This window comes from Aythya ferina, assembly GCF_964211825.1.
Source record: "Aythya ferina genome assembly, chromosome: 12".
In the NCBI taxonomy this organism is placed as follows: Eukaryota; Metazoa; Chordata; class Aves; order Anseriformes; family Anatidae; genus Aythya; species Aythya ferina.
The window spans coordinates 20,136,957-20,163,785 of NC_140308.1; the positions used below are offsets into that span (position 1 = coordinate 20,136,957).

General features: G+C 38.7%; 1 protein-coding gene across 18 annotated transcripts in view; it reads left to right on the top strand.

Moving 5' to 3' along the window:
* The window catches only part of ZNF536 (zinc finger protein 536), a 353,866-nt gene that overhangs the window by 29,666 nt on the left and 297,371 nt on the right, over window positions 1-26,829 (top strand). For 13 of the 18 annotated variants that reach the window (XM_084533183.1, XM_084533173.1, XM_084533190.1 and 10 more), the window contains exon 2: window positions 24,770-24,856. The exons of 3 other annotated variants lie outside the window; for them this stretch is intronic. The gene's annotated coding sequence lies outside the window, so the exon portion shown is untranslated. Of the gene's footprint in view, window positions 1-3,813; window positions 3,972-17,678; window positions 17,696-24,769; window positions 24,857-26,829 lie in introns of those variants that run through there. 2 more of the 18 variants (XM_084533174.1, XM_084533189.1) reach the window with 2 other exon arrangements.

Here is a 26,829-nt window from a genome sequence, read left to right on the forward strand (position 1 = left end):
TCATTATGTGGTGCATATAAACAATAGAAGCAGAATATTCTGAAAGTATAGTTAATATTGTGCTTAAAGAAATCTACCTTATAGGGACCTAGCTTCTCTGATAGCATACAGTTTTTTTTTGTGTGTGCTTAGTCCCTGGGGTGATTTAATTTGTTGTTTTACGTGAAATGAGTTTGATGATCTCAGCTAAGTCTCTAGTGGATATTAATTCACGGCGTAAGACATTCCACATAGTTTTGCAGAGGCTGGCATAATTTTCAAATTGTATGTTTTACGCAGAGTAGGGTCAGCATGTGTTGGAACTGAATTTATTGGAATACCTAGTTTTTCAGGGCAGCTTTATGATGCCAGTACCTGAAAATGTTGTGTTACATAAATGCATAGTCTGGCATGAGTCAACCACCCATCATCAAATTCAGTTTTAAGTAGGCACCTTGATGGGATCGTTTTGAAACTTCAGTGGTGGACCAGAGGCCATAGGAGTCTCCAGATGGTACAGACCCCTTTGTGAGCTGAAATCCAGCTCCTTCAAATGTGTTCTGGGCAGTCAGCAAGACAATCTCTTATTTAGGATGTATCTGCAGTATAAATACATCCTTTTCTTCCAAACAAACAGGAATCCTGCCATTTCTGGATCCTGGCAACTGCTTTCAAATAAAACTTACCATAGCAGCTTGTTATTTTGCAGCCTATCACCTGTTTGCCAGGTCCCCTGGGCTGGGGACAGAAAATGGAAGGTGTCCCTTTCAGGTCTGGGTGGTGAGGGGATCATCCTGGGGTTGAATTCTGGTCATCAAATCTCCAGATGTCCTTGAGCTGGGAACAAAAGGGAATATCTGTGTTTAGCTGATGTGGGGCAGTTACATTAAAAAGGGAAATAGCTCTTTTTTTTTTCCACTGAAGATCTTACAAAAGCTTCAGTGGAAAAAAAATATCAATAAATTAGATAAAGCATTGTCAGAGGGAAACTTGTCCTTCCTCTTTACTGCACAGGACCAGGACACTGGGCAGAAGCAGTTCTGAAAGCATGGACTTCATTGCTGGACCTCACTTGGATCATGTTTATCCCTTTGGAGCTGTCTAATGTTTGTTTTATTCTTTTCCATCACCTGTTATTACCTGCTTCCTGACACTTTGTGCAAATCGTGCAAATGGAGGAGACTTTTAGAATCGGGCTCTCCTTTTTAGGTCACGTTAGTAGATCCCCACAGACATCCCAAGAAGAGATGGACATGAAGCACTCCTGAAAGCAGTGGTGTGAAGGGCAGCACTATGTGTCAGAGATGTGCTTTTAAAGAGCAAACATTCCTAAATAAGTGTTATTCAACAAGGTTGGCTTGTGTCGAGTTCCTTGCTGCATGGGCTACTCTGGCTAAACTCGCTGCTTGACCTGTGTTTGTGGGGCTCATTCTGACCACAGGTGGGACCTGCCAATGCTCACTGAGTAACTGCAGTTTCCAAAGCCTTTTAGCTCAGAAATGGCAAGATTATTATTAATTACTGCATCCAATCTTCCAGTCCTTACTCATGTGTTACTCCTGTTAGTCTTGAGTTAGCTGAAACTTAACTCAGTCTATTCACGATGCTGACACTGGATACTGTGAGTGTGAGGTGGAAGCTCACTTGTGGTTTTGTTATATAGCAGCCAATGCAAGCTTCAAAAGCACTGCAGATTCATTTTTATATAAGCTTTGCCATTAGTATGTTTATCTAACCTATATAGACGAAAGATTTTGAGTATCAAGGAAATATTCCACTAATCCCATACTGTAATGTTTTTTCACATGCAGCAGCATTTTTTAAGCCAAGGTATAGTTCTTAATGTTTTGCTTGTTCTATTTCTTTTCTCCCTTTTGCCTAGCTTTCCTTGCTTATCTTTCATTATTTCTCTTTAGCAGTTTTTTTCCATTATTTCTTTCTCTTCTTTCTCCTTTTCTGCCTGTATCTTACAGGGATACATTAACAGTAGGAGCTCCAGTTGGAAGATTAATGGTGAAGAACAGGGTGTTTAAGTCCTAGGAGAAACTTCATCTCTCATGCACATGCGTACACACATACAGGGATGTGTGTGTGTGTGTGGGGGGGGGGGGTGAAGTGAAGATTGCTGTTTACAGGACCTACTAAAACTTTGAGACCGTGAAAAGTATTTGCACTTACTCTCTTAATCTTCACTGTGTTTCATAACCTACACTCTGAGGGCTTCCACTGTGTTTTAAGCCTGCTATATCACAACTTCATTTAAATAGCAGCAAGAGGAAGTAGCCATGTGGTAGTTAGTATGTTATGAAGTCAGGAAATCTTAAATTACTATTTTGATATAAACATGTCATATACATTTGTATTTACGTAAGCCCAGTTGTGTTTGAAACAAACACAGGAGCAGCAAAAAGAAAAGAAAAGAAAACAAACAAACAAACAAACAAAACCACCACCAACAAAAAACACCACCCCCAATTTTTTCTTGAATACATGTATATGTATTATGATTATAATGATACTCTTTCTATTTGCCTCGGTACTGGTAAAAAAATATTTATTCACTGGAATTTTCTAGAAAGAGCTATCTTAATCAACGGTGCAAAATTCTGTTTGCCCAAGCAATTAATATTTTTGATGGGCAAGTAAAATATGTGGTTTTCTTGCAGCTTGTACATCCTCCTCATGGTAAATACTGCCAAATAGATTTACTATCTGGACAGATAAATTTTTCATTATCATTTGGAGGCCTGATTTAAAATATATTACTTTGAGAAATACAACATTGAGATTTTAACCACTTGTATTGTGCTACAGCTTATTGTTCTGTTGTAAGGATGATGCGTTAATGTTTGAGTTCTTTATAAATTTATGTGTTATATATAGTGATTTTCCTTTATGATCTAGTGTTTTATTAAGCTGGAAATTTATAAATGTGTGAATTTTAAAGCCACTGGTCGTTAGGTAGCATGTTGCAGTATGGGATTTTTCTTGTTTTATTTTTAAGCTTAACGTTTATTACTGTCCTTTCTGTATTTTCCCAGGAGATTAAGGTCGAAATTTTTGTGCATGTTGAAAAATATTCACTTATCAGTATGGGAGCAACTGTAAACAAGTGATAAAGTGACAACATTTACAACAGCAAAACTGACAGCATTTGCTTTAATTTTCTGCCATTTTTGTAATTATATCAATCAAGACCAAAACTAAAATGATATTTTAGCGTGCTGTAAGAAATGAGGAATTCAGATCTTAAAAGACCATTACAATTAGCTTTGAAACATTCACCATTTTAACATAATTGTTTCATATAGCTTATACGTCTTCATTTACAGGCAAATATTCTGTTGATCTTTTATAAACAAAGTAGCACCCATCTGCTTCTTGAGACACTCCTGGCGCCTATTCATTGCAAAAATAATACATGTCCTAATGACTTCCACATATTTTGAAATCTCCCTTTTGAAATTGGTCTTGGCAGATTATTTGCAGGTACTTGAGTTGCATCTGTTTGCAATTTTGCAAATGCGGAAGACTTTAATGTTGAGCACTGCAAGAGGGCTATTTTAATCCTCAGATAACATAGGCTGTCATCAAAAGCCACATTTATCTTTTCGAAGGTGGGGCAAATGTTTAATGTTAAAAGACAGTAAAAGGTCAAGGTCAAGGCTAAGGTCTGAATATTTTCCTTTCATAAAATTGTATCTTTTGTCATTCTTGCATTTCTTTCATTTAAGTTTCAGCTTAGCTTCCCATTGCCAAGAGGATGTTTTACTGATAAAATGAAAGATCAGGAAGAGAGTAAATCTGAAATAATTGTGAACTTCAGTCTGTTGTACTTATTATTACCATGTGGTTAGCAGCTGACCAACTTAAGCCGTTTTTATTTACACTACAAAACTGAGCAGCATTGTCCTAGGAAAGTACAACTTTTCTTTTATTTGATCTGTTAAAATGGAGTTAAGGGTCTCCCTTCATTTCGCAGAAGCAAGGAGGTAAGGTTGAAATGGCATCCTTAATGTACCTCATTGGGCCTTGTTATTGCAGCACATATGGTACACTATGAAGGATTACCAATTGTTAAAGGACCCCTGCAAGAGTTGGGCACGGTGGGGGTGAGTTAAGGATGAAGTTTCAGCTTTAATTCCTTTCTTGTTTTCATGTTACCATTTGACTGTTAGCATTTCTTTATTATTATTTTTTAAAAGACTTAATTTTGTCTCTTGAACATTAAAATGTGCCTTCCCGCATAAAAAGGATCAATGCTTTAATGCAGAGGGAATTATACACCAAAAGCTCTTAGAAACAGTTATTTCTAGACAGTTACTTTCAGCTCATGTTATGCAGGAAGAATGGCTGGAAACCCAAAAATATGCCAAGGTTTTAACCACTGTGAGATTTAGTATGAAAGAGGACTGAATGAGTGTTTTGTGCAATACACATTAGTTTCATGTTTCTTGATTAGCTCAGTGGTTACATGAGGAGCGTGCGTTTACCTAGAAACTCTTAGTTGAGTATTGTAAAGTTTGCTGTGCTTACAGATTAACAAAACGGCTGTGAGGTAGTGGTTTAGGAAAGTTTCTTACTGCTCCACAGCCACCTCTAAGGTGGAACAATAAAGCTATTTTTACAGCTCATAATAGTACAGGACAGGAATAAATTCATCAACCAGATAAAATTGCTGTGAGAACTGAGGTGGTGGGATGGTAGTATTTAAGATAGCATTTGACCAGGGGTAACAACTTCAAAAGTGTCTCAGGGAGCTACATGCCAGTGGCTTAGATCTTGTGAAGTGTTGTAGCCTTTTGGATTTTTAGGTTCTTGATCTCTATTTTAGTGGGATTTGGGTGCCTGAATAAGGTTCAAGAGCTTGCATGCCTTTGAGTTTCTGGTCTTCTGTTGAGTTTTCAAAAGGACGTTATGCATGTCTCTTAAAAATATTTCCCAGGATGGGTGAATTTAATATAATTGGAGTGCTATTCAATACTCTCAAATGTGTACTATGGCCAACCAGAACCCTTCTTTTTGGTATTAAATGAAAATTCAGCTTATATATCAGCCTTCTTTCTCTCTATCTTGGCACACTGGTTTGATGCTGTCTTAAAGGATGTAGTGCCATCTCCTCTATCAGCATGCTGCATCCTCATTATCATTTAATTATTTGTTTCTACTGCAGAACACTTGGGCCTACTCAGTGAACAGCTGTCTGTGCTGGGGTGGAGCTGAGTATTTGGGGAATGAGTAACTAGAAGTAGTTGCAGTGATAGGATGGAGTAGTTGAAGAGTGTTAGCTGCTTAGAAAGATATTATTTACTAAACTGTGGTACAGGAAAAAGTGGCAGGTTTGGAGTTATTTTGTAATTTTTTAGGCAGAGTATAAGGAGTCATGCTGAAGGTGACAAGGAAATGATATTACTAATTAACAGTTACAGAAAGTAGGGAATGGCACGAGATTGAAAGTAAAGACAAGTAGCTCCGTTTTATCCTTTCCAATTTAAATTGGCAGAAACATAATTAGAAGAGGTGGTCTCAGAGGCAGAAGCGCAAGGCTTGTATAGGAGACAGGTTTAGGAAGTAGATGCAGGTGTCATCAACATAAACTTGGAAGAAGAAGGCACACAAATAAAGGAGATCCTCTAGAGAAAGAGAAGAGTGAAGAACACAAGGGTAAAACATAGCAGGGTGACACCACAAAAAATTAGAGATGGTTGAGGCTGTTGTAGCAAATGAGATACTTCTAGTGACAGTTTTGGGACAAGAACTGTGGAAAGATTGATTCGTGGAGCAGTGAAGTGATCCTGGTTGCTCTCCTGCTGAAGCACTGACACAGTTAAATTTGTTAGATCAGTTTGTTAGATCTGATGGGACAGCAGCACAAAGTGGTTATCTAGTTAGGAGCAATTGTCATGTTATTGTTCATATGCTTTGAAAAATGTATTGTGCAGTTACTGCAGCCAATTTTCAAATGATAACTTAGCCATTATCCTCACTTTTTATGGCTCAAAATATGATTCCACATTATGCATTAGTGTTTTGCAAAAACAGCAACCTACCACTTAATGTTTATGTACTGCTACAGTCCGACGTGTGCTGATGGCCATAATAAATGATGTTTTTATATATTGAAGTTTTGTTATCCATATCTTCCTTACATCTTTTTCCATAATCACTTGCCTCTTTTTCTCAGTTGAGAAAGTTCTCTGTGATCATTGTTTGGGGATTCACAGAGGAGGTTAAGTCCACCTGCTTCCTTGCACATTGGCAGTGGGGTAATAAAGGCGGCACTGGTCCCGGTTCAGTGCTCTTTAAACAGGTTTGTGCACTTGGGCTGCCCACTTTCTGCTCACCCACTTCTGCAGGAAGGGAAATGCTCCTGTCTCTATGCCCAAAGGCATGCTTTTTTTGTTGTTCTCATCATTGTTGTTGACAGTCATAGCAGGGTGATGCTCTCCTGGGAATTTCTGAGGCTGTGTGAATGAACAGAAGATCTAGGGTCATTGTAATGATCTTCACGTTCTTTTGCTGCTGCTTGAACTGGATATACCTAACTATTCTGCCTAAGAAGCAAGCCCTGTCCTCTTGTTGTCTCCTTATTTTTATTGTCTTTAGATGCATATTGATGTTCACCTGTCCAGATACCTTTACAGCTACTAATGAAAAAATACCTACATTAACAACATAGACACAAGTGCGCCTTGGGATGAATATATTATTTATAAAGACTTACCATCACACCCCTCACAGTTACATTTTATGCTGCTTGTGGGTGTACTCCTGTGTCTTGTTGGCAATGCAATTAGTTGCACTGTGGGAGATTCCCAGGTTCAAAGCCAGGCATGTAAAATCTATTTCACCCCTTTTTAATATGTTGGTCTTTTTGTAAATGAAAAAAAAAAAAAAATTAAAAAAATCATGACACCCCTTAACAAACAAAGCAGAATAACAATATTTGAGAAAATCTTACCAAGTCTTATCCAGCCTCTATTGCTGCTGCTTGTGTGTTACAGCTCAGCATAGTTGTACTAGACCAGTACTGCTCTGCAGGTGGAAGTGTGAGGGCCATTGAACACTTTGAGTTTTTCCAGTGGATCACAATTACAGAAACATCTGTGCTAAATAACTTTGTGCAGATGCACTGTGAAAATTCAGTGTTCAATAGCCCTCAACATTTCTAATTTCTTACTTGTGGTGGTGTAGTTTAGAAGTTGCACGTTGGGTTGCAGTATAAAGCATATTGGAAACATTTGTGAAGGGCATTTTTAGAATGCTTATGCTGCAGTGAAAGTACTCCCAAGCACTTTGTTTCTTTATTTAGAGTTATTCCATTAAAAATTGGACAAAATACATGTTAAGGATGCTGTTGATGTAATGCTGTATGAGAGTGCAGAGGTCTGGTATATCGTACGGAAAGAAGCTGAAAATCAAAATTTTGGGGAAAGTACTAAATTCAGGACATGAGGGAAACTTGGAAAAGCTAGGCTTTAAAAATATTGAATGCTACAGTGAGATCATACAATTTGAAAAAGTTGAATGCATATGCTTCCACAGGAAATGTACTCCCTACCTTCCGTTCTCTTTTATCTAGGTGCTCTCTATATTACAACAGCAGGAATGAACTAAAATCTTCAGGAATACAGAAACAGTTCTGTGAATACTTTGGGTGGTTCCAGGCTTATCTTCCATAAAACAGCTAAAAGATGTAAATGCAGGTAGTGTTTTGCTGCTGTTTTTTATGGGGCTAATTTAATTTTTAACACAATCCATGAAAATGCTTTAAACAGATCTTGATTTTAGTTTCAGCAGTGTCTACAATGGAGGAATGATTTGCTGGAATCTTGTTCAATGAGACATCCACTGAGGGACTTTTAATACTTTTCTCCTTCATCAGGATATCAATGAAATTGTCTGGACTGCAGCTGACTATATATTTCAAATTTAAGCCTAGTCTGTTGGGATAGGTGGCAAAGGGACAAGTCATGTGCTCAAAGTAGTGTGATATTTATCCTGTGTTCCTTGTAGGCTGAGCTTATCCCATATCGTGGCAGTCAGCCCAGCTCAGCAAAAGCCATTTCCACTTCATTTCTCAATGTCTGATTTTGCTTCCATTGAAGTTAATGGCAATACTCCCACCGTCTTCAAGTGTACAGGGATCAGATATTCAGAGAGGCTGGCTACACTTTCAGTGCTTTCATCTACTTGGAAGTCAAATTTTGTACTTAACTTCTTTTAATCTCTTGGAAAACTTAAGATTTACTTATTTTTCTCCCAACTATTTCCGTAGCCTAGTGTTATGTGTTTCTGTGATTTCACCTATTAGTGGGAACTTGTCATTAGTATTTTGTTTTGGTTCTTACAATAACTTTTACTTTAATGTGAGAAGAGAAATTTGTTTTTTATGATCAGATTTTGTTGTTGTACTCCAAATCATTGCAACCTTTCCATGGACATAGGCTCTTGTTAACAAAGGTCTTAAAATGACTAGCCATACATAACTATTTCTGTTAATGAAATACTTGGCTGCATTTATGGTCCATTCAGAAACAAGTATGAGTCTGATAGATACAAATATGTTTTTCAGTGTGGATTTACATACATTTATGGATTAGAATCAGGCATTCCTCCTTTTATAGTCAGTGTAGGTTTAACTAGGTTAAAAGGTTTTCTTGAATATTCATCCAGACATTTATTTTGAAATAAGCTTCTGGTTTAAGTTTTGCACAAATTAAAAAGTACATAAAAACTGGAGGAGGAGAAGAGAAGTGAGTTGAAAGAAATGAAGAACTAAGTATATTTAAGTTTTATGGCTTATAAACCTCCAAATTTCAGAGCTTTACAAAATTAAAAGGTTAGCTATGAATAAGCACAATCAAATCTTTTCTTTTGTCCATATTTAATTCAAATGAGATTGCTCCATACTGACTTCTAATGCTAAAAGGCCACCCATCATGGAATCCCTGCAGCCAATGAAGCAAGCAAGTGAATGCTTTCTTAAATGATGCTAATCAGTCCAGAGAGGCCTGCCCTCTATCCCCATCAGTATTCTGTAATTCAGATGTGCTGATAACCTGAAATTGAATGTGTCAGTATGCAGACACATGAAGAAAAAAGGAAACTAAAAGGCAAAAGAGACAGCTATAGAGACAATGCCTGTTTGATTTTTTTTTTTTTTTTTTACTTCCAAGTGAAGAATAAAAAGAATAGTTGGTAGTTCTTCTCAAATGCTTACTGAGAGCAGTACAAGAACATACAGAAAATTCATAAGTAGTCTAGACTCTCAGTTTCCTAACTGAGAGGGAATATTAAAAAATGAGAAAACAATGACAAAACACAAACCCTACTATCCAAAATAAAATACACTTTAAAAAGACGATTCTTACCCTTCCGATAGCTAGCAGGAGGACTCAGTTGTTATCTCTTACATGTCTTGTTTTTTTTTTTTTTTTTTTCCAACTTTAGATTTCAGCTGTTCTATATCACATCTGGTTTAAATTTTGAACAGACACTTCATGTCAGATGCAGATTTTCTTCCAAAGAGTGACATACGTTTGCTGTTGGTTTTAGACATAGTTGTATCAAAAATAGTTGTTTTTCTTTTTTTTACTTTTTTTTTTTTTTTTTTTACTTTAGTATAAAAATGATTTAACTTTCTGAAATAATTCTTGCAGAAACTTTGTGTCTAATTCTGGCCTGTTGTATCTGTGGAAGTGGCAGGCATATCTCTGAAGGCAGAATTAGGTCTTTTAAAATGTTCTGCTGTTTCTCATAGTGTACATTGATTGGAGGGGTTGCTTGAATTTGAATTTGGCCTGCTGGGTTTGGACTCTAGGACCCTCTTATTTCATATATTCAATTAAAAAAAAAAACAAAAAACAAAAACATTGGAATGTATGTTCCATAATTTATTGTGTACATGGTGTATAAGCTTAATTGCTTTTAAAGATATTAGCAATGGAAGATCTCTCCACTGACAGCTTCCGTCACAAGTTCATAGGACAGAAATGATGATAAAGGTCACACACAGATGAAAACTGGGATGCCAAGAGGAGAAGGTTTGTTAACCACATGGTGCTGATACAATTTTGTTACATGAATTGTAATTTGTGATGTATGGAAAACCATCTAGCTTTTTTCATTGGTGAGTCACAAAGGAAGTATGTCGGCATCTCCATTTAAAAATGGGAGACAGGGACATCCAGAATTAGGACAACTTGGAGTTAGTGAGTGGGTCACCTGGCCAAGCTGGGAAGTGAACATGGTCTCTTGACTGCAGCACTGTCTACTAGGGTGTGCTGTCGGCCTTGGTGCTCTTCCCAGGAGCTCATCTGTCCTCAGAGGTAGCAGCCATCAGACGTGCATGTGGAGCAGCTCCATGCATGCCAGTGGAGCAGCTGCCTCTTGAGCCTGGAGGGCTGCTTGGTGGCCATGGGCTCACCTGGCTCAGAGCATGTACATGAGTATGAGTATGTTCATGACAATGAATTAAAAAATAAGGGAACTGACTGAAAAAGTAACAGAAGTTCCCAGTTTGTACTCTGTATTTGTCATTCTGTCTACTATTACAAGGCACCTGCAGGACTTGCTTTAGGCAAATATAAGGTTACTATGGGATGGTAACCCTACCTATTGGAAAAGGTTACTCTTTTCCAATTCCAGATAATTATTAGTGTACTTCTCAGGTTGGACTGAAAGGGTTTTAACAGGCCTTGGTAACCAGTTTTTGCTTCCAGAGGATTTTGGTGTGCCCCCTCACATACTGTCTACGTCTATGCTGTCTAATGCCTATCACATGCTGAGAGAAGAGGAGCGAAGCTTCTGTAGCTCACCAGCTCTGCTCACCCCTTGGCTGGGTGCTTTCTGTTAAGCATAGCTGTGAGAAGGGTACCAGATTCCTCAAGGTTGATGGAGAGGTTCCTGTTGACTTGTGTGTGTATAGCCTAATGTTCCTGCCATTAGCCTGATTTTCAGTGTGCTGAGAACTGCAGCTTCTGTTAATCAGTGGGATCTAAGTGTAATTAGCATTTATGAAGGGACCATTCAGACGTGCTGCTGCCACGACTTTCCAAGTCTATTGATGGAATGGAAAGAGACCAAGAACCTCACCCTGTTCTCTGGTCCCTGTCTGCCACCAGGAGATTAGAAGGCTAGCCTGAACAGGATTAAAATGACATCCTGAATTTTAATTATTTATCTGTGCACTTTTTTATATCTTTTCATTGCTTGGATATTTTGTCTTATCTTAAAAATATTTATTTGAAATTGTCAGTGATCAAAGGCTTGGAAACAACAGAGCTGGATATGATTTTTTTTTTTTCTCTTTGGAGGAAATTGGAGTGTCAGGATAATTCTTGTGTATGCAAACATTACAAGATGAAACCAATCCAAACGTTACATCCTTAAACTTCATTGTAGAAGGTTAAAACTAATGTACATATATATGATTTACCTACTATGAGAATTCAAAGATATCTGGTATATCTTGTTTTTAATTCAAATTAACCAATTTTTACTTGATCATTTTATACACACATGCACACACACGCTCCCTCACAAACACACATCTGTGTGCTGAATTGATAAAGAAAGAACTCTGGTTAAATAATCCACTTTTGTCTGACAACGGAATCAGTTATAGAGGTGCAAATATGCAGAAAGCTATTTGGAAATGCATCCTCGTAGTTGTCAGGTTTTATTATGCAGGAAGGTGTCATGTTTGTTACGAAGCTGAGTGCAGATGGCAGAGTGGAAGAAATGGATCACTAATTTTAACAATGATTAATGAACAGAGATAGAAAATGAATTACATTGGACTATCGGAGGCAAGAAATATTTTTGAGAAAATTTTGACTCATCTGCTGTGCTGTTCTCTGTAAATTATTTTCTGAAATTCTATATGTTGTCAACAGTTGACTGCATTTTCCATTATTGTCTATTTCTGTTCTTAAGTACTTTTGTGTTATTACGGATACATAATTTCAAAATATCAATACATTCCTGATTACTTAGAGAAAATATATGTAACTATATGAATGTTCCAAAGGCTTGGCCACAAATGTCCTGTTTTATAGTACTTCCTCATTCTTCACCATTTTATCACTACATTAGCAATATTTAGTTAATTTTTTTTTTTTTCCTAATACAAGGAGGTAGTTGGGGCAGAGAGTGTTCGGTGTTCAGAAACTAAGGAAAAACATAGACACAAAGTTAACAATAAAAGGCAGCCAAGTGGGTTAGCATGGTTTTAAGCTTACTGTGCTGATTCCACTATTTGTGATTTCACAGTCTAACCGGGAAAAACATACACACAGCTGCTTTTTAAATTGCTGCCACCCACGTGCTCCCCTGCTTCACTATAAACTCAGTTGGCGCACATGTCCTCCCTGTGCCTCCGCACACACTCCATGCCTGTTCTTGCACATCCCTGGTGACAGAGGGAAAACGAAAGTTGCCACCAAGATAAAATTTGTTGTTTATCCTTGTTTTACAACTTGCTGCAGTGTGCTGTCTCCCCAGCTAACCATGGTGCCTTGCACTTCTGATGTGAGGGCTGGGGGACTCGGCCATCCTCACAGGAGGATTAGTTCTGCTTGGAAGAACTGTGCTCGCACCACCTTCACTCCAATATTAAAATACATATTAAAAAAGAAAAGAAGTGTGGTGACTGAAATGGAATTAAGTATTTCCATTGTCGATTGTGCAGTGGTCTAGAAGTTGAAGTACAGCAGGGCCAAAGGCTGGTTAGCTCTTTGGCGGTGTGAGGTGTTTGCAGGGGCCTGACAGGAGGCCTGGGGCCTGTGTGGTGAGGGTGCAGGGCCTGGCACCTGCTGTGCCACCACTCCTGTCAGACTGCCCAGGAACACAGGAACCCGTGTGGTCAGGAAAACAATCGCCTTTGTGGTTTTGGAGAGCTGTCTGGCAAATGTGCCCCCTGGATCCCTGCAGATGGCATCATGCTGAATCTCTCCTCTGGTCTCCAGAGACTTTGCAGGCTCCAGAGCAGGGTGGTCACCTGCAGTCTAGCCATGGGCATTGGAAGGTAGACACACTTGTCCTGCGTCTCTGGAGTGTCTGTGTTGTTCTGGCTATTGTAATGCTGGTTGGCTTTGGTTATTCATTGACGATGCTGGTTAATTGCATTGCTACTACCTCAAACTACAGGCTAAGCGAAGCTAAGACCTCTTCAACAGATTTTGTTGCAGGCAGGGAAGTGTACCTGTTCACATTTGATCTGAATTTGGCCTGTCACATTCCATTAACCATGTGGGGTAGGTGACTCTACTTCACTCCATTGTGGTGACCTCCTCCTGTTTGATGCTTTATGTTACCACAGTTGTCTGTACTTTCTGGTGTTTAAGGACCTGATCCTTTTACTTGTGCGAAGAGCTCATTCAAGAAAACTCATTGATTTCAAGGAGACTGTCTGTGTGCAAAAGGAGCACTTTGCAGGATTTGGTCTTAGGCAAGCAGCTTTATTGTTAGAGAGTACCCACTTCTCTGTATGCAGAATAATTCTAAAGATTGCTTGTTGTTCTGTAAAAGAAAACAGTAATTCTGGAGGTAGGTAAAAATATTAAATAACTTTGCAGAAAATAAATCACTTCTGTGGAAAGTGTACAACTTCAGGCTATGGTAGGACATGTTGGGGTTATGAGCAAATGGCAGTTCCACATCCATTGCCTTTTTGAAAAGTGCTGACGATATAGTTGCTGCTAAGTGTATGGCAGTTGTGATTTTAACTTCAGAAGCTGCAGGGGAAATATTGTTTGAGAACTTCAGGCTCAAGCTTCCACAAGATTTATTCATAAATGCAGGTATATAAGATGCTCAGGAATTATCAACTCTACCTAAATTGTGCTTACATTTGCACAAATACTTGAAAAATGTTCTTCAAAATATATCAGGGAAGACTCTCCTGTAGTGTTTTGGTTCTTGGAATAAATAAACTGACTCAGAATAATCGTAACTTTATCATTGGTTTGCATCTGTGACCAAGCTTTATGATTTCTTCCATATTCTGTTTCAAGATGTGCTGTAATCTTGCTAGAAATTGTTAAGATAAAATTTTAAGTGACTTTATGAATGACTCTAACTCTAGTGCTTTGCATGTAATTATGGTCCTGATGGGAACATACTTTAGAAAAACAACTACTGGAACAATAGAAGCCCTGCTCAGGTTACATAGCATATGCTAAACACAGAGAAAACATACACAGTGCTTTAGTGAACAAGGCAGGGAAATGCTCCTGGGAGCCAATCTAGAATGTGACTTAAGGCAAGTGTGGCTTTTTGTGTCTGTTTCTTTTGGCAAACTAGTAAAGTGGTTACTTCGTGGTGGCTGGAATTCCCTCTTAAGCCCCTGAGGTTGCTGTGCATGTACAGAGACTTGTACCTAGACCTCTTGAGGTAGGGTAGGTGTTAACAGGGGTGGCATCCACAGCTTTGAGACATCAGTACTGCGCTTGTACGCTTCTCTTCTGCCTTGTCCTCACATATGCGTGGGGAGATGGAACGTGGACAGATGTACACCAGAAATAATGAGGCTTTGGCAAACCTCTGCTGCTACTACAGCAGTACTATTTTTCCACCTCAGTAATGAAAAGTTAAAATGCTATATATATATATTTTTACGGAATCAATATATATGTAACGAAGTGTCCGTGTGATCAATGTGCCGACTTAGGTTTTCAAAATTTCCTGTTTGGTAGTATAGTTGTACTTGTATATAAAGACATGGCTTTGTACCTATCGAGACATGTTATTTAACTGAACATTGGAAGCATTGCAGACATGAGGGTATGGGTGTCACTAAAAATCCTCTGTGGTCTTTCTTAGACCTCAAGTGGCTCCTCTTAATTTCTTAAGGCATCTTATTAGTTGAAGCTAATGCAAGTAACCTTAACTAAATTTTGCTTCACTGTTCTATAAAAAGAAGGAAGCACAATTTAAAAAAAAAAAAAAAAAAAAAAAAAAAAAGAGAGAGAGAGAGATTTTGAAACATTAGTTCTGTTAGTGTGATGTGCATGCAGCACTGCAAAATGCTTGCGGGACTGACCTCTTAGTTTTCACCATTACTTTGGCTTAGCTTAGCTCAAATACTTGAGCAGAGGAGCTGGGTCTGTTGACATTTCTGTTCAAGTAGTTTTTTCTTGTTTTACTCTGTGTGCAGTACTGTATGTTTTAGAACATTTAGTATATTTGCATAATATATGCACCTTTTTTTGCATGTATATATACACACACACACACACAATATATATAATATTAATACTGATATGAGCTATACCATGATCTAGAGGATATCTAGGAGGCCTGTCATACTTCTGTTACTTCAGGTAAATAACTGATTGACCTTTGTGGTGTGCTGATACTTCACTAATCAGAACCTGAAATCTGTATAACAACACTTCATTTACTTGATAGACAAAAGAACAATTGCACTTGAAGTAATGTGATTTCTAAATAGACACTGCCTGTCAAAAATAAATGCATTAGAAGTAAAATGTAGCTCAAGGAGACAATTAGCAAACAGAGGTGACACTGTAAACAGGTGCACCCATTATTCCCAAAGCTTGTGGCAATATATTCACATCTTTTAGACTGATGGAAGATCATGTGACAGTTTGGTGAATTATCTATCTGTATCATCTGACTGATGAAGCCTGCTGCAGTTGCAGATCATTTAAAAATGCATCTCACAAATTACATGGTAGCTGGGAAAAAATGCAGGTTTTCCCGAACAATGCCTTTCTAAAGCTATGTGCTGGAATACCTAATTTTTCTTTGAAAGGATGTAGACCGTTTCATTATGCTATGTATACAGTCAGTTAAGGTTGTTCAAATTCATTACAATGTTTGTTAATCTATAAAACATTTTCTATTCTGGTTTTAGTGACATTGAATATTTTTTTATGTGCTATTTCTGAATCATTTTTTCCCTATGAGCTGAAAGGGAATAACACATTTTTTATATAGACTTCTTAAATCACTACTTATCAAGGAAGATTTGAGATGAGAACAGTTGACCTACATCTTTTTGTGGGTTATTGGATTTTTTTTTCTACATAGAAAATGTAAAACAAACAAAAAAGAGGGAGTTTGTTTATAGATTCTTTCTTTACTAGGCTGTGATGAGAGCAGTATCACTTATGAAATGTCCTCTTATGTGATGTGGTGAAAACTGCCTCAGATGGTGTTTTGTAATTTGATGCACTAACAAGATAGCTTGGGAAAATGCATTTTTCATTTCTATCATTTCATAAGTATTTTATATTTTCTTCTCTTTAAGTCTGTGAACTGATGATTGTTTCAGTAGAAGTAGAGCTCAGTTGTGTATCAATGGGTAGTTGTTCCTGATGACAATGAGGGTCTAACAGGACACCCTTATAACTTGAACATATATTTATATATGTATATATATTTTATTGCTACCAACCCCAATTAAAGTTATGATTTGAGGCACTCCTATGGAACCAGACATATCATAAAAATGACTTTTATTGTTTGGCACATACCAGTTTCCAACAGGTGCTGCTGAGATGCCCCTGGATAAGCTGAAATTTTTGGTTTCCCTATACTTTTCCATGCTGAAGTCTTGCAGGCAACACCCATCCCTAACTGTGTTAAAGAAAAACGTTTAAATCTTCCAAGCAATTGATAGTCAGTTTGCTTTGTCCTTCAAGTCTTGTAACTTCTGCTTTTAATTGTACATACAAGTGCTACAAACCCAGGACATTAACTGAGTTGAAATAGTCCTGCAGATCTTCAGAAGAGTCTAAGGTTGATATTTTGGGGTTTTTCACAAGAACCTTATTTTGTGTGAATGAAGAATTGGCTCACGGAGTATTTTAAATGGTGTTGAGGCTGGGTTGCTCATGTATGCTGTCCCAAGCTTGAGTATTAATGTAGGTGTTAGCACAAAGGTTGCATCTTACCTCCTTCACCTTTGGTACCAAGTCAGTGTTGGGTGCTGGTACTCTTGAAGTAACATGTTTATCAGGAACCTCCCTATGCTGCCTGTAAGGGGGTGGCTGATTTTGGGAGGAGGCTGCTTTCAATGGCCCCCTCTCAGAATTGGCTGAAGGGGCTTGTCCTCCATGTTAGGACAGGCGCAAGGGGAAGGATGAAGGATGTGCATAAGGTGAGCCCTGCTGCTGGACACAGCTGCTGCTATTTCCTTGGGACATCTGGGCAGCGGGCAAAAATTAATATGGCCTTCATCAGTGGGGATATGCTGCTGCACACTGTGCTATTTGAGAGGGGGAAGCTTTTGCTGTTAGTAATTGTCTGTTTTGTTTTGGGGAAGCTTTTGCTGTTAGTAATTGTCTGTTTTGTTTTTTACTGGTTGCTCCTATGTCATCTTCAGCCTGTATTTACCTGTTTAGATGTGGTTTCCTTTGCTTCAGAGAAGTGTGGTGTGCTTAAATCAGAGCCGAATTTGGATTAGGGTGGTTCCTGCCTGGGGGTTCTCTGATAAACTGCTTTTGAATTGGAACGTGCCAATTTTGACTATTTTTATGTCAACAATGACGATTAGGATAGAATTTCTAATCAAATGGGTGGAAGGTGAAGGACCTGTGCTATCTGTGAGGCTGTTGGTTCATGTGCTTGGCTGGGGGGAGTTCAAGCCTGAAGCCTGATCGGCTTTTCAGATGTGGCCTTGCATAAGGAGGATTTTCTGGGCAGGGAATACTGAACTATGTTATTCAGGTGGAGTAGCTCCAAGGTGAGGGGCCACAGGTGGGTGTGCTCGGCTGGGATGGGAGGTGGAGGGTGTGGGATGCCAGGGACCTCGGCTTTGCTCTGCTGTGAATTTGGCTGTCCTGGGGCAGTGGTGGGTGGGGAGGGAGAGGAACAGGAGGGATGCCTGCTTTTCATGGAATTCTTCAGAAGATTGTGATTTTTCTGGAATGTAAGGGAGAAAATAAAAATCTTAAACTTTTGTAGGGCTGGAATATGTTTCTGGCCCTTATCTATCCAGCCTTACCCACAGATATATATTTTTTTCCTTTGCTTATATTTTTCTTTAATGAGTTAAGCCCTCAAAATGCTTTATTTCATACTCAAAGTGATATTTTAACATATATTTGCCTGAAAATATGACACATATACTGGTTTTAATGAGGGCCTTATTTTATATTTATATATATATATAAAAGCATCTACTGAATAAAATACAAGATATTTTCACCTAAATGTTGTGTAAGTTATTCAGGAAGAGGTACCTTTGAGGGAGTTCAGCTTGCTGCTGCCTGGAGCATGCCCGGTCTCTGGGTAACTGTAGGGCTTCTCTTCCACTTGCTAGCACCACAGCTTCTCCGCAGGCTGGCGGAGGAGCCTGTCCCCCAGCTGCCTTGCCCAGCCTTCACCAACTAGAAAATATTTCGGATGTTGATGTCCTCAGCTAACAAGCCTTGACATGCCATCCTGCCCACTTTGATACCAGCCACGCAGCAGCTGCAGGCATTGGCGGGTGTAGGGTAGGAGCCTTCGTTAGCAGCACTTGGGGGCCTTTGCCGTAGCATTAGCACGTATAATGTAGAGTTAAATTTGGGTTTTCTTGGCAAGGGTTAATAATCAATGTAGATCTTAACAAAGGAGATGCTGCCTTATTATACTGTGAAACTTTTTTTCTTAACTGTCAGTGAAGCAGTACTAATTATTACTCCAGTGTAAATGAGGTCATTTCCTATTAAGAGAACAAAATGCTTAGCCTTGCCTTGCCAATTCATACCATCTATTTTTCACACATACCCAGCTTCTTGGAATTTTTTTCAAATTTTGATAAAATCCATTCATTTGTATTAGAAAAGTGTAAACCATTGCAATAATAGTTGTCCATTATTATCCAGATGAGCTTTTGTAATGTGTGGGTTGTTTGAATACCATGTGTTAGCTACGGAACAATTAGCCAGCTGAATGGTTCTTTAAAACAATCAGATACTTTTATCTCACTGAAAAAATACATTCCTTGGAAGTGTACTGTTTAACAGTAAATTCTGAGGAACATTAAACTCTCATTGCAAGTGGTACTTTAGGATATATGTTGATCAAGGACAAAAAGACATCGAAATATCTTGTCTCCGTGTTTTCATTTTTTTTTTTTTTATGCAAGCAAAAAGATTTAAGGAATATTGTAGCAAACAAAGGGTAATTGTTTTAGCCCAGATGTTGCTTTTGCACAACAAGCAGGTTACAATGTTCCCACAGAGCTGATGAGCCCAATCAGTGAAATGATTAAAAATTGATTTTGTCCCTGTAATTACAGTATGTAAACTACTTAGCTTGGATTGCAAAGGAAGTGATTTTCTAATTACGTATATACTCTGGTGTCTAATGATTGGTTTTTTGAAGTAATGAAGAGAGAGCCCTAACGACTCCTTGGTGCTCTGTTGTTTAAGAAAGACCATCTTTAGAGTAAGCAGCAACAGACAAAGAGTTTAAATTGAATTTTCAACACTGTTAATGTGCACATGGATTTGTTTATTAAAGAGACAGTAGCGTAATTTGATTGGTTGAGAAAACCATGGCTTTTTTATTATTTAATATATTAGGAGGCGTGTGTCATGGTATAGGCACAGAGGTGATGGAAACCTTTTTTTTTGTACTACTTTAAATTCATAATGTTTTCTTATAACTCACTCAGTCAGATTGCTACAAATGTCTGTTCATCCCATGTATCCAGAAAACCCAGAGGAAGAAAGAGCAGGTAGCAGATTTTCTTCCTGTTGAGGGTATTTTTCATATTGGTGGAAAGTAAGTTTAGGATGTCTGAGGAGTGCCTAATCAGCCGGCCGGCTTACCTTTTGTGTTTTTAACCAAAGCTTTCGGAGGGACAAAGTCCAGGTGAAGACCCCCCCAGGCACTCAGGGGTGTCACAGGATGGGGGTTCAGGCATGAGGAGTCCAGTGCCAGGCCCTGGGGCTGTCCTGGGGGCTGGGCTGTGGGGTAGCCCCAGGAGCACCCTACCCTCAGCACAGCAGGTCCTGGCGAGGAGGGAGGGCAGGAGCTGCCCACCCTGGGGCTAGAGTAACCTCAGGCCTGCAGCCGCCTTACTGCTATGGAGTGCATGCAGTGAGGAGGGGGCTCCTCGCTCGGCTCTGGGCAAGGCTTTCACCCAGTGTCCCATTGTCGGAGAATGGTGCAGCCCTGGCTGTGTGCACAGCTCCTGCTGATGCCAGTGGGAGCATGGTGCTGGTTCACTGGGCACCGTGTGGGCCCCCTGGGTCCAGGTCAGACCCCATTCCGAATTAATGGCTGCAAGCACCAAATCACAGCTAAACCACGCTTACCACCAGTGGTACAGATATCATTTGCTAGTTTGCAGCAAGGCCTGACCCAATGGCCACGAGGCCTAGCAGTGCCTGACAGCTTCCAGGGCTGTTTGGTCAGGCCCAAACATGAAGGGCAGGAGCAGCACCGTGCTGAAGCAAGTGATCAGTTTTACAACTGATAGCTAGCCCTAGTGGGGGCAGCTCAATGGTGTTACTAGTGCCAACGAACAGAGCAAGGTGGAAGCTGAGCAAAACAAGTGCGTACTGGGTTGTTTGAAGTACCAATGTGCATAGAAAAGCCTAAGGAGCTGAAAAGGGTTGCCTCTCAGATAAAACATTTTTGCAAACCCCTTGGCTCCCCAGAAGTCAAAATCATGTGCATCCCTGTCCTGTTCTCTTTGCTGGCAGGAGGGAAAATGAGAGTGGCAGTTTGTTGCATGATTGTGGTGATGTAAATAAGCTCTCGTGAAAGGAGGTTGGATTAAACACTGCAGGTTTGCCAGAAGATGTGTGCAAATCCTGCCATGGTGAGATAGTCATTTAAAAAAAAAAAAAAAAAATGGTGAACCTAAATTATAAACCTCTTATTTACAGGTAGGCTGTTTCAAGCGCTGGAGATCCCTGTGTGCTGGGGCAGGAAGGCGTGATCCCGGTGCAGGAGAGACAATAGCATGTCTCGGATGTGGCCAGGCTGGCCACAGGGGCATGGCTTGAACCCATGCACTGTCCTGAGAAACGTGCCATCAGGTCTTGTGTTTTTAGTGAACAACAGAAAAATACAGACTTATCCCAGCATCCTGCTCTGGGGACTGTTGTTCTCTCTTCGTTTATGCATCAAACTCACAGAGGAGTAAATGGACCCATAAGGCCCCACAGCTCCTGTCCCACATGTGGCAGGTGCAGCACTTACACAGAAGCCAGGGCAGGCTGTCCTGTGAGGCCACTTGCTGTGCATGTTGTGTCACCGATGCTTCTGCCCAGCCCATTGGTCTGTCGTGGCAGCCTTGCTGTGCCTAGGGCAGCTACACAGCAGTGCTTCAAGAACCCCTCCAAAAGCAGCTGATAGGGAGCAATTAGTTAAGCATGACACCTCATTCCATCAAAACTTGTGCCTTGTTCCCAGAGGGTCCCAGCCTTGTCCCCTTGAGATTAGCAAGAGTTTGGTCATTGAGTTTAACGAGGATGGTGCTGAGAGCTTCACGACAAAGCCTTTGCAGCCTCAGTATTTGGGAAAGAGTGATGTGGTTCTCTGAGTCTGCACTCAAGCACCTGTTTTCCCTTGCTGTGTGTTAGGTTTCTGGCCGTAACCTGCAGAAATTACTCAGCGATGGGTTGAGGTTGCTCATTTAAAGTAATGAGCTACTTAAGTTTAAGAATGAACAAAAATTATGCCTCACAAGTACTTTTATGCAATCCTCTCTCTGAAGGCCTGTGGGGTTTCTTGGTCTCAGGGGAGGGCAGAAGTGGGGCAGTGACGGGGACTGTGGGTGGCAGGCTGTCTCACGGAGCCCGGTGCAGCTGTGCAGGAATGTGAGTGCAGTAGGTGTTACTGTGAGAAATTTGTCTTTAGTGGCTTGCAGGGCCACTTTTTTTGGTGCCAGCAAATGTGTTAGACACTAGTAAACTGGCCCAATTTGACCTTAGTGGAACTATCCTAATTTGTTTTCATGCAGCTTGCTGCCTGTACCTTTAAAATATCTCCTTTACATAGTCAGTGTCAAATGTGTTAGAATAATATTAGCACAGGTAAGTAAAATATCTTTTTATAAGGTTTTAAATCATTTCTGCTACAGTTTAATGTGTAAAGCTACAGATTTTCCCAATTTGTTCATAGGGTTATGTATCACAGACCTTAAATCATTTAAGGTTTTAAACCTGAGGGGTTCACTCACAGTCATGAACTGGAAAGCAGATTGCAAGAGACATTGACATGCTGATCAATGACATGAAGCCTCCAAACAAATCAGTACAGGACTTTAAGAGATGAAGCTGTACTGTGTTCTGTCTGTCATCAGAATTTATAAAGCATCTTAGTGAAAGCCCCTTGAGAATCATTCTTAGAATTTTGCAAGTCATGAGTGTGTATGTAAAATCTTTTTTTTTATTATTATTTTTTTTATTTTAAACACAAGTAGCCTTGTAATAGCATAGTAAAAATGTAGTCTACAATGTCAGCGTAGGTGTACTAAGAACCTGTTTAGTGAGATAACATCTTTTCCAAACCCAACAGCTTATTATCTTCTTTGTTTCTATTCCTTGGCTTTCTTACTTTGAATGAGCTGCAAGTAAACACTAAAACAGGTGTATCTTGAGGTTTTAAGACATCAACAGCAGCAGAGATTCCAGACAAACAAGCTGTCACTGTTTTTAGACACCGTGGAATTGAAAACATTGGATGGGACCTGTGTTTATATATAGCAGCTCAGGAATTTGCTTTTTCTGTGTATCCAGAGATTGTAACCAAAATTCACTTATTTGAATTCTGACAAAGTATGGGCCTGTGTAAGTGGAACCTGAATCCTCTCTAGATATGGTTTTGTGTTTGGAAAAAAGAAATCTGATGACAAATTTTTTTTTAACCATTTCCAAAAGGTTTTTGCTCTGTCCAGCCAGTGCTGTAGGTGCTTGCCTTGGCTGCCCACTGGTTTGGTTCTGGTGGAGCTGGCTGTGCCTGTGGGAAGTGGAGCAGCAGCACAGAGCTGGGGTTTGTACTCAGTGCCCAGCAAGGCCAGCACTGTCAAACATGTAGCAAGAAGCTAGGCTTTGCCTTTTAGGGTTATTAATTCAACTATAAAACCAGAGACAATTGGCATGTAAAAGAAAACCAGGCACAAGGAGAGAGCAAAAAAGAATTGTGTTCCTATGCTTGAGAAACAGTGGTGATGGCAAACCAGATGTCTACTGTTGAATTTTTGGCAGTTAACTGTGGAAATGTGAGTTTTAAATGAGGGGTTTGAAGCTTTTACTGGGGTAATTCTTCTATGTGAGAGAAGTTCTATGGCAGAATTATCACTTGGAAAGCATTTCAAAGAGTGTGATAGAGAGTGGCTTAATCTGCAACTGAGCGGGAAGGAGTGGGGATTAGGGAACATCGTGGTAGACAATTGAAATGAAAACAAGTAGCATGTGTTTGGTGTGGTGGAGAAGCCAAGGAATGAGTAGAGGAGATGGCATGGACAAAGTGGGATATTTTGCAGTAATATTTTGCATTACTGCATTATTACTGCATTACTGTATTATTGTATGTAGTCAGGATAAGGTGGGGCATAGGAAGATCTTAGAGGATTCATGGAAGTGTTTCATCAGCATTGCACTAGCGGAGGTCTATGCTGCTTAGTAGGGAACTCCTAATTTACAGAACTATTTAATATTGTTATGGTCATCAATAGCAGTCCTCAGAATTGTTGTTTATCCTTCAAGTCAACAAATGGCATTGCCCAGCAGTGTGGTCCTGTCAGTGCTGACCAAGTTAAATCAAATACAATAAAATGGCTGAGCTCTTAATCATGTCCCACAGATGGTAAGGATACAGTTCTGCACATGCTGATAGCTGCAGCCAGCCACTGGGGCTCTGCAGAGAAGTCAGCACTTCTCTGGGTGAGCGGTATTTGTGAGGTGAAGCCCTAAGGCTGTGCTGCTTGAACTGGGGTTTCAGAACCAGACTCAGATGTATGAAATAGTTTGGTTGATGTAGATGTACAAAGTGTATTATTTGGAAATGACCTTTAATTTCATTTGCTAGACACACATAGGAACAGACATGGTTAGAATTCTCAGTCATAAATTCTTCAGATTATAGCTTTAGTCCAATGAACTTTATTTTGCTCTAAGAACGCCCTTTGTTTTTGTTTCTATTTTGCTTACTAATGTAATGGCCCTAAATTCACTGCTGACAAATATCTTGGAAGTATTCTGGCTTGGCTTTTACTGCTGGCTCTTATCTCTTTTAAGTGGGGTTTATTAGATGAGATCATCTACAAAGGACTAATTTCTGTTATAAAATGGAATTAAAAAAAAAAGTAAAAATACAATTAGTAGCTGTTCTCTTTTTACTCAGTTCGCAAGATTAGAATATCAATGTCAAAAAGAATAACTGGGTTTCTGGAGTATGCTATGCAACTTTTATTTTATCCTGTTTTGTCCTCTTTTGCTGCACTGTCTAGGGTAAAGGATCAGAAGAATTTCATTCTGTTCCCCAGCATTATCTTGAGGAGAGGTTTTCCCTCTCAAAACAATCCAGAACTGAAAGAACTTTTTAGTTCTCAAAATGAAATGCCACCAAACATGTACATTATGAAAGCTTAAAAAATAAAAGGTGTTAATCCCATTAATATTCTGATTCTCAGTACTCTCTTCTGCTCTGTAGATTGTCTGCTTGAGGTGGTATTGTAATATTTTAACGTAAATGTCTGATTCAACTGAGTTTTGACAATATTTTTCTTGTATTTTTATTGTTTTCTCTAAATTTTTCTCTCTCTCTCTCTCTTTTTTTTTTTTTTTTTTTTTTTTTTTTTTTTTTTTTACAGTTGCGACCTTCAGTACCTATCTTGTGTATTTTAAGAATTTCCTCAGCCAGGGAGCCAGGGAACAGATACGTTGCTTAAGAGTAACTGGTAAGAAAACTTACTTATTTAACAATATTTTCATCTGCTTTTGCATCTGAGTTTTTAGTGTTTTTTTTTTTTTTTTTTTTTTTTTGTTTTGTTTTGTTTTTGTTTTGTTGTGTGTTTTTTTTTGTTTTTTTTTGTTTTTTTTTTTTTTTAAAAAAAGAAGACATAAAAATGAAGTACCTAAATTAGATTTTAAAATCTGTTCTCACTTTTTCACATCTTCAAAAATATTATGTTCATGTCTTCAGGAAAACTCTTTATTGTAGTTCTTTTGGATGTCACAAGCTACAAATAGTTTTTTTTTTTGAGAAAAAAATCTGCTTGGTTAAATCATGAGCATTCATCTTATATGGTTGATACGTAATAATTTTATTATAAATGAATCATAATTTATTACTTTATCAACAGACTGCTGATTTACAAAAAATATCCATGACGCTCATGATCAAATTAATTTTATCACTTTTTTTTGTTTGTTTGTTTGTTTTTTTTCCCAGAAGTTCAATAGAACATCTCATGCAAGTTATTAAGATCCATATTCTTTCGTATATTAGCATGAGAAGAACACCCGTGAAAATCAGCGGGTGGAGGGGTATACTACACTGTGTATGTGATTTTCCTCAGAGCTATTCCTGTGCAGTAAAATAATAGCTCCTGTAAAGTCTGAGAAACCAGGCTGGTGTGGAAATCAGTGTGAAATCAGAATCAGGTTATTTGGCCCTCAGTTTGAAATAAAAGTCTAGCTTCCTAGGAAATAACCAATAATTAATTCTACATTCTACATGCGTTAATTGATTCTTAAATCAAAATTTCTGATAGCTTCTCCTTCTAAATCTAATTCTTATGTTATTTCTTTATTATAATTGTTATACTGGATTGTCCACTCATTTTTATATCGTGTGAATCAGTAGAAACTGTGATTCAGAGGAATAGTACTGATTTATAGCATATGTAAGTGAGAGGATGTTCAGGCATATTAAAGCTTCAGTACTGCAAATGCATAAGCAGGTGTTGAATTACTGACGCTAATGGAATTACTCACATGAGTAAAGTTAAGCGTGGACCTAAGTCTGATGTCTGTACTTAGGAATTTATATCATTTAAGAATATGGCTCACAATTTTTAAAACTTACTAATTGAATGTGAGCTACTGGGTTTTATTCTAGACAACTGGCTCGACCAGAGTTATAGTGACTTGATTCTAGAAAAATTCCATCAGCTTCAGAGAAAATATGTGGATGTTTAATACAGTAAATAAGAATGCAGTTTGACCAATTCACTTAGCATCCCTACTAATATGAAGAAATACTTGCCAGAGTAAAGGAGAAGCACAGAACTGGACAATTATTAATACAAATGGTTTCAATCAAATGGTTAAATAGCTCATCAAAGACGTGGTTCATTTTGTAATAGCAGCTGGAATCCAAATAAAACCATCTGAGAGATGGGCTTTTTGTTGTGATGTTAGTGCAAAAAACAGAAAACTCTCAATGTGTCTTGAATTTCAGTGGGGTGTCATGAAACCATTATAGTGTTTTGTTTTTTTTTTTTTTAATGTACCACAAAACCCAAAGACAAAATTCCAAACCCACAAACTTAAAATACACGTGCAGAAGTTCATGCTCAATTCTAATTAACAAAGCTTACCTTTCTCTTGACCATACCCCATAGAGGTCATCATGTAACCTATTTAAATTGATAGTAATATTATGCACCATGAAATTAATTTTACATTGTATACAGTTTTTATTGTGACTTTATCTTCTTTCAAAAGTGCTTACTTTCTGATTTTGTGGATATTACTAACTGGATTACTTTTATTTTGGTTTTTACACAACAGTTATATTAGAAATTTGCTGTTTTATTCTTACCTTCTTAGTAAAAATCCTTTTATCACACAATGGGTAATTTATATCCATTACCAGCCCTTTCAATCCTTTTCAGTGGTGCTGTCAGTGCCTTTGGCACAGTAATGA